This window comes from Pogonomyrmex barbatus, unplaced genomic scaffold (genome assembly GCF_055798465.1).
Source record: "Pogonomyrmex barbatus isolate J1 unplaced genomic scaffold, ASM5579846v1 scaffold1, whole genome shotgun sequence".
NCBI classification, from domain to species: domain Eukaryota; kingdom Metazoa; phylum Arthropoda; class Insecta; order Hymenoptera; family Formicidae; genus Pogonomyrmex; species Pogonomyrmex barbatus.
The window spans coordinates 7,806,619-7,819,164 of record NW_028297098.1 but is presented as its reverse complement, the minus strand read 5'-3'; the positions used below and the strand labels follow the sequence as shown (position 1 = coordinate 7,819,164).

The 12,546-nt window shown below is 33.0% G+C and overlaps 1 protein-coding gene and 1 pseudogene across 1 annotated transcript in view; one reads left to right on the top strand and one right to left on the bottom strand.

Moving 5' to 3' along the window:
- LOC148937996 (aminopeptidase N-like) overlaps window positions 1-12,546 on the top strand; it is a 76,237-nt gene that overhangs the window by 47,501 nt on the left and 16,190 nt on the right. The window lies entirely within an intron of this gene.
- On the bottom strand, window positions 5,099-9,922 carry LOC148937998 (uncharacterized; annotated as a pseudogene).

Genomic DNA, 12,546 nt, shown 5'->3' with positions numbered 1-12,546 from the left:
CGGTAATGTCTTATAATAAAAAAGCATAAACATATACATTCATAAAAGTACAACACAATAAAAAACACAATAAAATACATGACTTCAAAATAAGTATTCAACACAGTATTCATATTGTTTCTTAAAACACGTACCTACAAGATAATAGATTATGATGCATAAACATCACTTACACTCCGAAACAAACTATAATCAATTATCAAACTCGCCGCGAAACTCAACGACATCGACCGCCAATTGGACACGTGAAAAAAAGCAATATGCTATCTCGTTCGTTTTTTCATTCTCTATCCTATTTACTCTTGTTGTGCATATTATAGAAAAAAAATGTCAAGTATAAAAGGTGTCAATTATAGACGCGCTTTTCGAACACAAAAAGATGGTTAATACTACAAAATGTCTGTATATCACTATATCACTATAAAATTACCTTTCTAAAAAAAGGATGTCAAATATAGTGCACGCTTGAAAAAAAAGAAACTGTTGTATCAAGTTAAAAAATAGAACTAATATCTTTTATATCTTTTATTTTAAAGAATATTTCATATTTTTTATTTTAAAGAAATAGACTCTAAATGATACATATCTCTGCATTTAAAAAATTATGTTATGAAATTGCTATAACTCAAGTCGTGATCAAACTAAAAAATAAAATCTAAATGCTAGTATCTTTGTGATCTTTGTATTCATTGAAGAGTCTTTTTATTCTAATCCAAATGGTATTAGCTTTAATTAAAAAACAAAAAAATTTGTTTCCATTGTCAACTCGACTCAAATGATATCATTTGTATAAAAAATAAAACTGGCAATATCTTTTATTTAAAAAAAATAGAACCTAAGTGATATATATCTTTGTATTTTCATTAAAGAGTCTTTTTATTCTAATCCAATGTGGTAGTAGTTTTAATTTTAAAAAAAATTTGGCTTTTCAATTCAAAAAAGTCTTCCTAATCTGATTCAGAAAAGTCTTCCTAATCTGATTTAAATGATACTAGTTCTAATTCTTTAAAAAAGAAAACTTTATTTTTACATTGCTAACTGAACTCAAATGACTGTAATAATGTATAAAATTTCTATAAAAGATTTTATATCAATAATTGGCGCCAAGTTATAATCCTATAAACATTGAGCTACAAGTCCTTAGCTAAATTATATATTGTGTAAAAGATTTGATATACCATTATTTTGAAAAAATAAAATCTAAGCGGTAATATCTTTAATTTAAAAATAATCCAAATGGGAAATAAATATTGGCAAGATATTAGGCCAGTATCAAGTTTGATTGAATACTGACGTGATACTATATGCCAGTACTGGCGCAGTACTGTTGGAATGCTGGGTTGATAGCTATGAACCAAGACTTGAACTACAGTATTATTACAGTATATGATTGCAGTACCTTAATCATATTAAAAGTCAGTATCGATTTTCTACATTTTAATAGTATCATAACAATATCAAAAATCAATACCGCTTTTCTATATTATAACAGTATCGTAATCGTATTAAAAATTTGTACAGATTTCTATATTTTAATAATACTATGAAGGTATGAAAAATCGATACTAATTTAATACATTAATACATTTATGCTATAAGAATAGGACAAGTACTGTATTCAAATCTGCATTTTATAAAAAAAAAAATATATAATTTAAAGATTAATTTTTAACAGTTTTAATTCATTATGTTTAGTTTTAAAAATACATAATAATTTGGATAACATTTTGTTATTTAAATAGGAAAATGTGTTTTACAGATCAATTATGAATTTTTTCTTCAAAAGAAATATTTTCAATTCTCTAAAGATAGACTGTTCTTCGTCTGTTTCATCTGTTTCGGAATACAATTCTTCACTTGATGAAGATTTTGTAACTTCACTGTTAAAAATATATAAAATTTTCAAATATTTTAAATATTTAATCACAAAGATTGCAATTATCTTATAAATTCGATATTTTTTAAATAATATTATATATTATTATAGTATTATAATTTTAAATAATATTATATATTATTATAGTATTATAATTTATTATAGTATTATAATTTTTTTTATATATTATTATAGTTTTATAATTTACAATTATATAAATATATTTATAAAAATAAATGTAGAAGTATCAAGAGACATGGTAATGGTCTTGGATGTCAAGTCAACCGAGAACACTGTCGTCTTTACTCGAATCGGCGAGATGCAAGCATCCAAAATTATCGGATCTCAATAACGACTAAACCGATCAAGTTCTAAATAGGTTTGATCGATAGTTTGTATTCAACTTGCATAATAAAAATATTTTTATTTTTCTGCTACGTGCTCTACGAGTGGAGATATTGCTCCGCAAAGTTTGATTTGGACATTTTTACTTTAAGAAACGTCATTATCATCGTCGATTCTCATCTACCCGGTTGCAATTTCTGTCACGGAGGTGCCCAAATAGATTCAATGTACCACAGACTTCTATAATGCTAGATCGCTAACGCGTATAAAAATTTATGATAAAACGTGATGCAAGTAGCCATTTTTATTGTGAGTAAACATACCATATACTTGGTGTTTAAGAAAAATAATATGTAATATTTAATGTGCAATAAGTATAAAATAAGAATGCAATTTAATTTAAATAAATAAGAAATAATATTATTGATTTCAGAAATATTAAAGATGCCTATAATGTCGAATTGACATTTATAAAAAATAAAGTACATATAAGTTTAAAATTTTATACCATGTATATGACTTTTATCCCACAACCCACAATCAATATAACGATGCGACTTCATCATAAACATCGCCATTAGCGGTCTAGTATTACATATCTTATTAAATTCAATAGTATCTAATATTCAATCCTAATATGTATATCATTTATATAAAAGATTTAATATAAAAAAAGTGACGCCAAGTTATAATCACATTACTTCGAAAGTTCAATATACAATTGCTTTTAAAAAATATAAATTAATGATTCGTATTTTTGTAGTGAAGTCTTCTTATTCTAAAACACAAGTGATAGTAGCTTTCTTTCTCAAAATTATGATATCATAAAATTGCGTTTAATCTAATTTAACTCAAATGATATGTATCTAACATAAGTGGTAGCTTTCATTCTAACTGAGATTTGTATATGTTTTTTATTACATTATGTTTATTCTTTGTTGCGCTTTTATTATGTTACATGTATGTATAGATCAAGAATAGATAAGAAATATTAATCTGAAGGTTTTTAGATGTTCAAGATATTCAGTATAATGAAAATTTTTTACTCGAACAATTAGAAGTGTGCCAATACATTGGAGAAAGTCGAGCATTTCGAATTGCTTTGGCATTAATATAATATCATTATTAATACTACTATAAATATCGCCTAAAAGTTGACTTATTTATTAACTAACAGTCTACTTAATGTCGATTAAAAGTCGACTAATGTCGATAATCACCATAACCTAATCAATGACTTATAACAGCTGAAAGTCGACTTATTGTCGGCCAAAAGTCAACTTAGTCATCATAAAAAGTATCGCCTTGTCATAAAATCGACCTTATAGCCGATTGATACGGCTGACTTATAGCCGACTTGATCTATAAATTTCTTACTGATCATTTTAATCCAGCAGGTGCTGACATCAAGCTGATTCGTAAAAAAATCAAGAAAAAAATTATGTTTCTTTTAATTTTGTTCTGCAACTTTTAATACATGCAAATTAATAGTTACTGAATAAAAAAATTAATTACTGAATAAATTAGTTACTGAATAAAAAAATTAATAGTTACTGAAAAAAAATATCGCTACGTCACGATGATATAATGAGATATCAATGATAGAAGTGGGAAATTAGTACTAAAAAGAAAATGGTAAAATAATGTATACCTTATATTCCATATATGTTAATATATTCTCTCTATATTTTAATTTTAATTCATATATTTTAATTTTTTTACTTTTCTATATACTTTAATATCTATCAGGTAACATTAATATTTTAGATATCAAATTATAAATTATAATTTTATTTCAAAATAATTGTTATAATAATATGTATAAATAAAAAAGTGGCAATATTTTTATTTTAAAGATATATTAAACGTTTTCTCAACAAAAAAATTATTAATATTTGTTTTAATACAAATATTAAACATAATAACTCTACATGTATAAATATATGTAGTTAATCATTATTATTTTATTATGATATTAATACCTGACTGTGAATATGTTTTAGAAAATCTGTTGAGTTTAGGAAAGATATTAAAATTAAAGTGTAGATGTTTATTTAACTGCTCGTTCGAGAAATATTAAAACACTTGCCGTATATTGTTGTGTTATTAAAAAAACAATTGATGTTTTTGCAGTCTGAAATCGCGCTTTATCATAAAGGCAGAAATAAAATTAAAGTTTTAACTCTCATTGCTACGCAAATCGGTAATATTGATACAATTAAATTAGTTCAATTGAGTTGAGAAATCTGCTTTTAATTTATAATAATATTGAAAAACAAGAGTTAGCTATTTTAGAAATCGATGAGATATGGAAAAAATATTAGAGTTTAAAGATTTCCACGGAGAAAAAATATTTCCGCATTTAGAGTTACTTGTTCTTTCTTTTCCTCATTCAAATGCCAAAGCCAAACGTATTTTTTTCGATGATAACAGATATAAAAACTAAAAAAAGAAATCATTTATCAAATAATACTGTATCCGTGATGTGTGTAATATGATCAAGTTTCGAAGATGAAGGCATCAATTGTACTAATTTTGAAATAGATTCCGAATATTTAAGTTTACATAACCCACAAAATTTATAAGAAAGAAGGGTGTGCGTCACGGTGGGGCCTGATCACAAACCAATCGTGAAAATTCGTAATTATTTTGCGAAAAATATCATCGCAGCCAGGAATCAAACCTGGATCTCCTGCTAACCGGGCAGGCATCTTATCCCTTCGACTATAGAGGCATATGACGACTATCGCAAATAATATGTTTAGAATAATACGTCAACAATACAATGATACATACATATATACATATATCACAATATACATTCGGGAATTCGAGAGAATATACATGTATACATGTATATTCTCTCGAATTCCCACAATCGGTACTCTAGAGAGATGATGTCCTATTCTCTCGATGGATGCAGGTCGGATTGCAGCGATGACATCCTTCAACGCCACTGGCAAATATACAAATAATTTTCCCTGCGCGGCAGAAGAGATTGCATCAAGCATGGCTCGAGCTCCCGAACAACGACACAATTTATGTAATGGCTCTTAATTTTTTAGTTTGTTGTTTTACATGTGACTATCTTTATTTATATTTGTTTTTATGTTTTATAATATTATATTTATAGTAATAATAATAATAATAATAATAATATGTGATTTATTCCCTTTGCGGGACACACTGCGGGGCACTCCGCTCCGCTTACGTTATCCGTTTATGTTAAATTGAATTTCTATTCCATGCATTTCTCGATTTGCATAAGAGAGAGAGAAAGCCACACTCATCTATCCACACTTCTTTCCACACTCATTCCCCGGATCTCCGTTTCCGCCGCTTCTTTTTCTCCTTTTTCTTCCTCATTCATATTTCCACATATTCCACCCTTCTCCCTTCCTCATTTCCTCTAATTTTTCAACCAACCCTCTCCCTTTCCCTCCTCTCCCAGTACTTCCTCCACCATCTCCTGCCATCCCCTTTCTAACCCCCAATCTGTACATTCCTTCCAAACATGCTCCCACGTCTCCTCTCCCGCTCTATATACCCTACACTTCCTACTCTCCTCTCCCTCCCAATATTTACCTCCTTTCATACCGTCTCCCAACCTAAACCTAAACCTAAACCTTGCAACCCTTTGCCATCTTTCCCCCTTCCAACTTCTCTTCAGGTACTCTGGCACCCCCCTTCCCTTCACCCTACCGTACCATTTATTATATCTGGAGCTCCTTATTCTTTTCCATCTTTCCTCTTCCTGCCACCTCCTCTCTCTTGCCACTACCTCTTCCCCTCCTCAACTCTCCCTCCTCCCTCATCTTCTTTATCTCCTCTATTTTCCATCTCTTCTCCTCGTAAAAAGCTCTCCTCTCCTTCTCCCATTTTCCCATCACCTTTCCTTCCTTCGCCCTATCCCTTATCTCCTCCCAACATATCCTTACCAACTGCCTTCCTCCTTCTTCTCCTAACTTCCTCTCAAAACTCCACGCTCTCAATCTCGCTCTCCCCTTTAGCTTTTCTCTCTGCATCTCCTCTCTAACTATATCCCGATGTATATCTGCCGACTCCTAAAACCCATTTCATACACATATCCTGAATCCTCTCCACCTCCTCTCTTTCTTTCCATCAAATCTCCACTCCATAACTACTGATCACACTAACTTATCAAACAACCACATCCTTCTTGTCCAATCCTTTCCAAACTTTCTTTTTCCTAGTCCCTCTCTCATCAGACCGCCGCTCCCTTGTTAATTCTTTCCCCTATATGTTCCTTCTGCCCCCCATTAGCCACTATCACGTATCTCAAATATTTATACTTCTTCACTTCCTCTATTTTTCTCCATTTCCACATCACTTTTTTCTGTCTTCCACTCCCTCTTCTACACCTCATCACCTTCGTCTTTTCCACATTCACTTCTAAGCCTTTCTGTTCCACATATCTTTCCAGTGTTTTTATCATCCCTTTCATCCCTGCTTCCTCCTCCGCTACCACTACCACATCATCCGCATAAGCCAATGAATATATCTTCCTTCCTTTCACTTTCCTCTCTCCATCCGCCCTTCTCTAGCTCCTCATCTAAGTGCGCCAACAGCAGGGTGAATAGACACGGACTCAGTGAGCATCCCTGTCTTACTCCTCTCCCCATCCATCTTCCCCCCTCCCTGTCCCTCACCCTTATTCTACACACTGTCTTCTCCAACATCTCTTCACACCTTACCACCAAGCTCTCTCTCACTCCCTTCCTCCTTATTGTCTGTACAAGTATCTCCCTGTCTACCGAATCAAAAGTCGCTTTCATATCCACAAACATAAAACCATCATCTTGCCCTTCCTCTCTGCTACTCTCTTATTTATCAAATGATTCAATACATATATTTGATCTATTGTTCCTACCCCTCTCCTGAATCCTGTTTGACTCGGTGGCAAGATCCCCTTGCTCTCCATCTCCTCCTTCAGTCTGTCTGCCAATACCGCAGCATATATCTTATACGCCGTTTGCGTCAGTGTAATCTCTCTATAGTCCTCCACTTTTTCCCCCTCACTCCTCTTCACAATTGGTATCACTATCCCTTCCCTCCAGTCTTCCAGCCATCCTTCTCCCTTCCATATTTTATTACATATCTCCTATATCCATTCCCTTACTTCTTTTCCCCCATACTTCCACACTTCATTTACTATACCATCCCTTCCCGCTGCCTTTTCCTCCTTCAGCTTTCTTATCGCCCTTTCAACTTCCTCTCTACTTATCTCTTCTTCCTCCTCTCCTCTTCTCTCCTTCCCCTCCCTTCTTATCCTTAAATCCATACCTCCTAACACTTCTCTAAAATATCTTTCCCATACCTCTATTTCAATTCCTTCCCTAACTCTTTTTCTTTTTCTCCTTTCTTTATTCACTACCATCCACACATTCCTTTCCGATTTTATCCCTTCAATTTCCCTCTCCCATCTATCTCTCTCCCTTCTTCTCTTCTCCTTACACAGCTCCCTGTACCTCTTCTTTATCTCCTTATATTTCTCGTCCCCTCCCCTCCCCTCCCATCTCTTAAATTCCTCTCCTACTTTTCTTTTCATCTTCCTATATTTCCCATCCCACCATTCTCTCCTCTTCTTTTTCTCTTCCCTTTCTACTCTCTCTAACGCCACTTCCACTCTCCTCTTCAGTTTCTTTCATTCCTCCTCCACCCCTTTGCATCTACTACCTTTCCTCCCAACGTATTCCCTAAATTTCTTTTTTCCCTCCTCTGTCCATACTCCCCTTCTTCCTCGCCTCTTTCCTTTCACTGTCCTCTCCTCCCTACGTCCTCTTCCCTCCACCCATACCGTTATCGGTTGATGGTCGGAGTCCACCCAGTCCTCCACCTTCATCATTTTTACCTTCGCCCTCGTCTCCTCATTTCCCATCACATAATCTATTAGGAGGAGTCCCTCCTCTTCCTCCTGTATATGTCCACTCTCCCGTCCCCTTTTATGCTTCCGTTCAACATTGACCATCCTAGCTCCCCCAAACAACCACATAACTTCTTTTCTTCTTTTTCGTTCATCTTTTCGTCCTTCGAACTTCTCTTACCATCCCCTCCTTCTCCCTTCCCTCCTATTCTTCCCCCTTCCCTCCCCGTTCTCGCATTGAAATCCCCTCACTAAAACCCTCACCCCCACCTCTCCATCCTCCAACCACTCTCTCAGCTATGTCATTTTCTCCTCTAACTCCCCATTCACATACACTTCCACTAGCCACCACTCTCCCCCCAGATTAACTTTGACCGCTTGCATTCCCTCCTCTTTTCTCTCCCTGGCCTCTTTTTCTCTTTCTATCTCTTCCCTTATTCCTACCACCATTCCCCTCATTGCCCTCCCTTTTTTAGTTTTTCTTCTTGCTTCTCACACATATCCCTTTGGCAACTATTTTCGAACTCTTTCCCAGCCTTTCTTCTGTAACCATGTCTCGCTCAGAAACATCACATCCCATTTCTTTAATTTCTCTCTAAAAATCCTCGTTCTTGTTTTCCATGCCAGTTCCAGAAACCTATCTTATACTCTTTACTCTTTCCTTTTTTCCCTTTACCCCTCTCCTTCCCATACTTTTTCTTTTTTCTTCTCTCTTTCTTCCTCCCCCCCGCCTCACTTCTAAAAAACCGCTTCCTCTTTCTCCTCTCCACTTCCCTTTTTTACCCCTTTTTCCTCTTTTCTCACCTCTCTTCCCTGCCATTCCTTAACTCATCTTTAACCTCGTCCCATACCCATAATTTCTCCTCAATCCATATTTTCATATATCCTACTCTTACTTGCTTTCCTTCCCTCTTGTTCCTATCCGCTTCCCTCTTCAACAACCAGCTTATCCTTTTCTCTTTTTCTGTCAGATTATCCTCAATCCATTCCCTTCTATCTCTTAGCTTTGCCTTTCCCTTCATTACCTCTATCTTCTCCCCTACACTCGCAAATCTTACTCACACCATTTCCCTTCCATCCTTATCCTTATTCCCTACCCTCCTTATCCCTTCCACTTTCACTACCGCCCCCATCGCCATCACTATCTCTTCTATCTCTTTTCTTAATCCCCCTACCTCCTCCTCCTTTACTTTCATCCCCCTTATAATTATGTTTCTCTTTCTCTCTTCCCTTTTCTTCTTTTCCCTCTCTAATTCTAATCTCCTCATCCTTTCTTCTAGTTCCACCATCCCTTCCCTTCTCCTTATCTCTATCTGCTCCATCTTCTTTTCTTTATCTTTTTTCTTTCTCCCTTCATCTTCCTCTTTCTCCTGCTTTTTTCATATTCTTCCAATCTTTTCTCCAGTCTTTCTAATCTTATCTTTAACCCCTCATTTTCTTTCTCCCAACTTATCCTTATTTCTTCCATCCATTCTCTCAACTTTTCTCTACTTTTCCACATTTCTCTTATCTCATTTTTCATCTCCCTAAAGCCTTCTTTTATTTCCCTCAATATTTCTCTCAGCCCTCCTTCTTCCTGCCTTTCCGGCGACCTCTTTACTTTTGAGCTCCTCTTAAAGACTTCTCTTTCTTCATTCTCCGTCTCTTTCCCCTGTCTTTCTTTCCTGTTCTCTCCTCTCTTGAATAACTCTATCAAAGGCATACTGTTTGCTCTTTCCCTCATCATGGTTTCCGCCCTGCTGCCTTCCCACTTTCCTCTTTTCCTCCCCTTTCTCATTCTCCTCCTTACCCTTCTCCTCCTCTCCCTCTCCATCCCTTTTCTCTTCCTCCATCCCGTCTTTCACCTTTTATACAACCTTCTCTCTTTCCAAATTTCCCGCGCTTCCGCTTCGATCGCTTCTTCTATGCTTCTCGCTTCCGCCACTCGATGTCGGACTGATGTCTGACTCCGCCTCCTTTCTCTACTTACTCCCTACACTCTACACTCCTTATCATTCGCGTCTTACTACCACCTGCCCTTTTTTCTAGCCTTCTACTCCCTTACCCCTGCCTTATTCTCTTCTTCTCCCCGCTCCCTCTGCCCTTTCCCTTTCTTCCACACCACTCCACCCTCCACTCCAACCCTTCTTCCCAGACCCTCTCACTAAACACACTGTCCACATACACCACTGTCACTCTCGCCACCGGAAACGGGAATCCTATATTTATAGTAGTATATTTTACTCATCTAACCAATATTTTAATAACATGCTAATCATACGCAACAATTATAACTGTTATTTTATTTTTCAGATCTTATTTCTTCAGATTATATATTCTAATTTATTACTTTCTAATTTATTACTTTTCTAATTTATTACTTTCTGTACTTTATGTTCTTTCTAATTCGTTCATGAAAGCCAAAGAATTATTTAACATATTATATCGTTTCAGTTCCATATATTATTTATGTTTATTATACTTTATAAATATTAAGTAAAAGTTTATATTTATGTTCCTTAAAGTTAAGTTTATTTTTATTTAAATTTTATTAATTTTATTAATTCATTAAATACATATAATAAAGTTGTTTTGTTTATAGTTTATAAAATATTATGTTTATATTATATGAAATATTTATTTTTAGTTTAATGAAAAATGTATTTTTGTTGTACGAATACTGCTACGAATATTGGTAAGATTTTTGACAGTTTTTCCTTATCGATGCAACAAATGTTGGATATTTTTTGATTCTGCCAAATAAAATGTTTTTGTTATATATATAAGAGAATTGTTTTATTTAAAAATTTCCTTAATACCCTTTCTATATATTCTTTTATTCTTAATATTAAATTTAATATTATATATATTACATTTAATATATATATAAATATACACTACCGTTTATAAATTGGAGAATACTTGCATTTTTTTTCACATTTTCTTATGGAAAATTAAATCTTGATAAAAATGTTATAGAAAAGTTTTTAAAAATAAATTCTAAAAGAACAAAGAGAGAGCTCTTATGAATTGTGGATTATAAATTATAGATTATAAATTATGAATTATAAATTTTTTAATAATTTTTAAATAATTTTGACAAGGGCTAATAAAGGCATATCTTTCGTCCGTGCTAGATACTATACTAATACTATTTTCGTCGGGCATGCGCTGAAAAGAGAGCCCCGATCGGATGCTCGGAACATTGAATCGAAGTGCCACTTAAATAGTCCGCGTGCGGGCTGATGCGGGCCTCTCCTTCGTCGGAGAGGCGAAGTTGTGACTGAAATCACAGAAGCAGCTCGTCGTTGAAGCGCCATTGAATCGTGAAAATACATAAAGAAAAATTAATAATCATTAATTAAAAGTCAATTATTTACAATTGTAATATTATCATATAATTATCAATTGTTCACAAACATTTTAATATTATATAATTATCAAATATTTACAATTATATTGTTATATAATTGAGTTACGGCAAACGAAAATCTACAATTCGACGAAATCTTATTGACAAGGAAATCGTGTGCAATTTGAAATCAAAGCATACATAATAATGTCTTACGCTAAATATATTTCATTGTAAAATATTAATTTCTTGTATATGACGTTTAACGGATTTCAGTTTATTATTCTCAATCTCGTGCCTCATGTTTTATGTGTATACTTAACCAGCTAAGCTTTTGTTTAATTATTATACTGTTTTTATCTATTAGAGTTGAAGACCTCTCTACAATTGCGATAACATTTCAAAGTTGATAATTGAGCGTTGACAAATACTTATGCGTTATTAAGATTTAATTGCGTAGCGGAATTTATTCAATTTGCTTAATATTGCAAAAATGCTTAATTAACACAAATGATTTGCTTTTTCATTAATCGTCTTTATCGTCGAAATTAATTTTCAAGGAATTTTCGAAAATTTTGAATTTGAAAAATTAACAAAAATAAGTAAAATAAATAATAAATAATTTCTCAATTATTTTAACTTCAAAAGAACCATAAAATTATGAAATAATTATTCTATATAAATAAAATAAAGATGTATAAAAATTCATTTATATATTTATATAGATAGACATAAATTAGGGTTTTATCTCTATGGATATTTATATCTTCACTGTATTATCATTATTATATTCACTGTATTATCATTATCATTTATTTATGTATTCAATAATTTATTCAGCTAAACGTTTAGAAGTCGACTTCAAATCGACTAAAAAAAGTCGACAATTAGTCGACAGTCATTTGTGCTGTATAAGAATAAGCGGAAAAATAAGTAAAAAAGGAGAATGAATAAACAATACTCAATTTGAAAATAATCTTAAAATAATCTTAAGAATGAAGAGTAAAAACAAATTTTAATTTAGAAAAATTATTACAATAATTTTCTTTATTAGAGACTTCGTTTTTACAGGAAATTAACAATGACCATGTTAGTTGACGAAAGTTATAC